The following is a 4,988-nucleotide window of genomic DNA, read 5'->3' on the forward strand; positions in this document are numbered from 1 at the left end:
CTCTCCCTCTGCTACCTTTTAAGTGAGTCTCTCCCCACTGTGACTAGAAAAGGAAATGAATGCAGCCAGCTGGATGAGGGGGGGGGGGGGGGTGTATCAGTGTGAGTGATCACAGACTGGAGAGGGAATGTTTATCTAAAGCAGCAATCCCATTTTCCATGATCCCAAACAGAAAGGCTGGCTCAGGCCTTATATGGGCAGGCTGGAGTCTCTCCCTGGCTCTCTGATGATACGGAGGATAACAGTGGGACTGCACATCAAGCTTACAGCCAATGAGAGCACTGCAGTTTATTTAAACATGTGTAAATATCTTCCATCAGGTGTTGAGACTATGGATACTGGACATTCTGCAGTCTGCACAGAGGGTAAGAGACCCTCTTCAGGACCCTACACAGAGATGGGGTCTGTACTTTAGACCGACGTGGTTCCAGAGAGAAGAGTTCCCGTAAGCAGTTTAAAAATAATATCTGTACATACATATGATGCCCATGTTTCAGAAGAACATGACTTTACGGGTTCTACTTTGTTCAGGGCTGAAATGAGACTGTAGGAGCTCAGCTGTGTGTGGTGTAAAGTCTCTCTCTCAACAACGTCTGTTTCATTTCAGATGTCCGAGGAAACAGGGAGGTGAGTAGTGTGTGTGTGTGTGTGTGTGTGTGTGTCTGTGTGGTGCTTTCTGTGATCTGATTGGTCACGTTGGTCCTCTGTTAACTCTTGTACTTCATGATGCTTAGAGAAGTCTCTTGATTCTGCTGTAACTGTAACAGACTGTGCGAACGGTGTCGAAGTGAAATCAGTATAGAGACATTAGAATCAGAAACAGGTTGATTGGCGAGTAGGTTTACACAGACGAGGAATTTGTCTTGGTGTACATGGTTCATACATAAACACAGTGAAACATGGCTTCTTCTTCTTCTTCTGTCTGTCCTCCAGCTGACTTCGTGCTCTTCCCTGCGGCCCAGGGTGCAGTGCTGCATCTCCGGTCAGCTGGTAGTCTGAGATGAAGCACTGTAGCTCGGGACGGAGGACCCAAACAGCGGGTTGATCAATGTCAGGATGTGGTTTCTGTTTACATCCAGACCTTAAAATAAGTTGAGGAAATGGGACAAATGTGAACGTTTTTCACCTTCCTATATACTGTAAATATTTGTATTATATGTAATATATTGTATTAATATGTTTTCTTTAAATAATTGAATAAATAACTTAAAGTAAGCATGCTAAACCTGTAATATTTCAGACATCCGTAGTTAAGGAGTTTAAAGGACGATGATTCCGTCTGCTCGTGTATGGAGCCCAGCTTCACGGCTGGGGGGGGCAGATCCTGAGCTGATGTGAGGAGGGGGGCTCTCTGTCTTTCTCCCCTCTCCCGGGGTCCAGTTTTCCCAGGAATCCCTTGACCTATCAGAAAGTGGGATTCCTGGAAATACTGTTCTTGGGGGCGGGGCTTTTCATCCCTTCCATATAAAGGGTGTCGTGTAGGGGGAGTGATCATGTTATGGGTTTATGTTGAAGTAGTTTGACTGTTTTTTGTGTTTACAAATGAAAGCAACTATTGGTGGAATGGAGCCACATTGTGAACATTGTCATAACTGCTGGGGATTCAATAAACATTACAATCCAAGAAATCTGTATTTATTGCCAATTACTGTATACATATTCTGCATTAAGGGCATTTCAGGCTATTGAAGACAGGAATAAGTAGTCCCAAAGTTGGATCGAGTAAGAAACCAAACACACCCTGCTGAACGACTCAATGACAGTCATCTTCAAATCTTCATCCTGGAGCTCTATTTCTAAGCTCTGTATGCACTCTGACCACTGACTTGCAAAAAACAAGTCTTAATTATTGAAAAATGTAACAAGGTTTTTAGAAAGGAATGGATTTGTGATGGAAGAAATATTAACGCTCTGCCACATCTTCTTCTTCCTCACACACACACACACACACACACACACACACACACACACACACACACACACACACACACACACACACACACACACACACACACACACACACACACACACACACACACTGAAGCTGAGGAAGAAAAGTCTGTCGGGGGGTTAGAGAGAGGAAAGAGAGGAAAACACAATTCTGTAGCACCCACTTTTCCTTCTAAGGCATTTAAAAGTATTTGAAGTAGTATTCAAGTATTCATTTCTGAAGGAGATTATGTCCGCAAGATTGCAGGATCAAATCCCGACTGCGGCAGTATTTAAGTTTACGATATATAAAACCTGTAGGTCATAAAAGTGCTGTTGTTCCAACTTGAATTCATTAGAGACATTGACTGAACAGATGTGTGTGATGCTGCCTTCCATACTTTATGAATATTGCAGTTATAGAAAAAGAATACAAGTAGTCCACAGAGGGTCGCAGGCCATGAACCCTAAAGAGGGAGGGGGGCCCGTCCAGGGACTTCTCAATCTGGAACAGGACCAACCCTCAGCCGGACCCTCAGCTCTGGGGCTCTTGTGGTTTGTGCTAAAATAACACAACAAGTTAAGCACACTGATAAGCTGCTTTAAGATATTCATAGAGCCCTGCAAAATGATCAGTTTCTCTGCTTTGACTATTTATAGGTATGTGTTTGAGTCAAATGTACTTCTTTTTATTTGATTCTATAATCTGCTGACACTGGAATGGAATGGCTGCCGTACATGTAGAGAAAGAGATTTAAGAAACATGGGGAGTGGTCTCAGAGCTGTACATGTAATCTATTTATAGATACTGTGAGCCCCCTATGTTTATGTGAACACTTGGGGCGGTGATTAGCTGGTAAATGGTAAATGGACTGTACTTATATAGCGCTTTATCCAGTCTTTAAGACCCCTCAAAGCGCTTTACATACTACATGTCTTTCACCCATTCACACCCATTCACACAGAGCAGTTAGGACACTAACATGCATACACATTCACACACCGTTGGCCATGCCATCGGGAGCAAGTGTTGTAGGTGAGGGGACAGGGAGGGGCCCAGGCTGAGCGGGCACCAGTGGCGGACTGGCCATCGGGACGTCCGCTACCGAAGTGGGTCGGACGGACGATGTGGGATAAGTCACTAGCACCCCCCCCCCCCCCCCCCCCATCATGATCATGAAAGTGTTCTCAAAGCTGGTAAAGGTGCAGCTAGTTTGAATGACTTTGTATACTGCAGGGTAGCTGGTGGATTTACTCCAGGTGGAACTACAGTCTGATTCAACACTTGGTTATATTTACCATCATTCATCCAGATCTGTGAAGTAACTAAAGGTATTGGTTTAAAAATGCAATATATTATATACCTCTGAAGTACAAAGTAGCAGTAAGGCTGGTCTTTTGATTTGTCATACGAACATAGCTACAGTGTAGTTATGACGATGAACATCTTAGGTCACAGGCTCCTCCAACAATGCAACACAATAATACAGAAAAACAGAAAAAATAGTGCAAGTAAATACAAAAAAAATAATTGTAAAATAGTGCAATAAGAGTCTATATACAGGTGATTGGAATATGATATATTAGATAAATAATTCCTAAGTAGCAGCCAGATGAATGTTATGGATGTTTCAACAGGTGTTTAACAGTCTTATGGCCTGTGGGGTGAAGCTGTCCCTGAGTCTGGTGGTTTTAGTCCGGATGCTGCGTACCGCCTGCCAGACGGCAGCAGACAGAACAGTTTGTGGCTGGGGTGATGGGGGTCTTTTGTAATCCTGAGGGCTTTCTTCCTCTCTATGGTTTGCTGACGTTGAGATGGAGGTTGTTCTCCTGGCACCAAGATGTCAGGTTTTCGACCTCCTCTCTGCACGCCGTCTCGTCGCCGTCGGTGATCTGGCCGATGACGGTCGGGTCGTCAGCAAACTTCACGATGGTGTTGGAGCTGTGTGTGGCCACGCAGTCGTGTGTGAACAGGGAGTAGAGGTATCTCAAAATTGTACTTAAATGCAGTACTTAGTTAATTGATGCTGTTCAATGGTAATATATCTATGATTTACATATATCTATATAAAATATGCTATTATTTAAGTATCTATATTGAACATAGGTCTCGCCTGCAGCATATAAACATAAACTCAACAGCAAAAGCTATCAAACAAAATCACAGATTTCAGTGTTTAATAATACGTTGGATATTGTAAAACCTTACTGTAAATACACACACTGATAGACCGCCACCATTATCATTAGCATAATGGCTATGTTACAGAGGCTGTAGACTCTCACTCCACTTTTTTTTAAATGACATTTTATAGACAGTCTGAAGCCGGGTCTGTTAAAAGCAGAGAACAAATGTCACTGTGTGCTCTGCATGTGTGAGCATTAAAGAGGGTTTCATCCCTCCCATTCTATTCTAAGCTACAGAGGTATGATGTGTGACCACCAGGTGGCACAGTTGGAGCTGCACTCAGGCCTTCCTCTTCCTCTTCCTCAGACTTCAACTCTGACTGAACTGGACTTCATGCTGCTGTTTTTTGGGCATGTGTCCTTAATGAAGGAAAGCCTCTGTGTGGACAGGGTACACATGATGGGATGTTTGTATTCTAACACCTGTCAGAGACTCCAACATGTCAGCCAGATTCTGTTTGATGATCTCCAAGAAGGCAGTCAGCTCAAATATTGTTTCCAGAACCTGAGATAACTACGAGTGTGTTGCTGTTTTCTTAGATAAAAACAACTAAACAGTGTATTCATCTAATACTCCCAACTTCCTGTGAGGCAAAAGGTCAAGAGAACATGATCAAGTAAAACCCATCCCAGGCTGAAGGCTAAAGGAGACATGAGCAGATGGAATGGGACGCAATGCGGAGAGAGACAAGATGAGACAGGCTGAGCTGCAGAGAATCACTGAGAGCCCCGCCCAGGAGCTGGAGCAGCTACACTGCTACAATCTGAACTGTAGTGGAGTAGAAGTACAAAGTAGTATAACATGGAAATACTCAAATAAAGTACAACTACCTCAAAATTGTACCTAAGCACAGTACTATGTAAATGTACTT

General features: G+C 43.4%; 1 long non-coding RNA gene across 1 annotated transcript; it reads left to right on the forward strand.

The window, feature by feature from the left end:
• The first annotated feature begins 86 nt into the window (after positions 1-86).
• Positions 87-1,628, forward strand: LOC117562208. The gene is made up of 2 exons (XR_004571514.1): positions 87-445; positions 608-1,628. It is a non-coding gene; the product is annotated as an uncharacterized LOC117562208 (long non-coding RNA).
• The last annotated feature ends 3,360 nt before the right edge of the window (positions 1,629-4,988 follow it).

The sequence above is a fragment of the Gymnodraco acuticeps genome, unplaced genomic scaffold (genome assembly GCF_902827175.1).
Source record: "Gymnodraco acuticeps unplaced genomic scaffold, fGymAcu1.1, whole genome shotgun sequence".
Taxonomy (NCBI): domain Eukaryota; kingdom Metazoa; phylum Chordata; class Actinopteri; order Perciformes; family Bathydraconidae; genus Gymnodraco; species Gymnodraco acuticeps.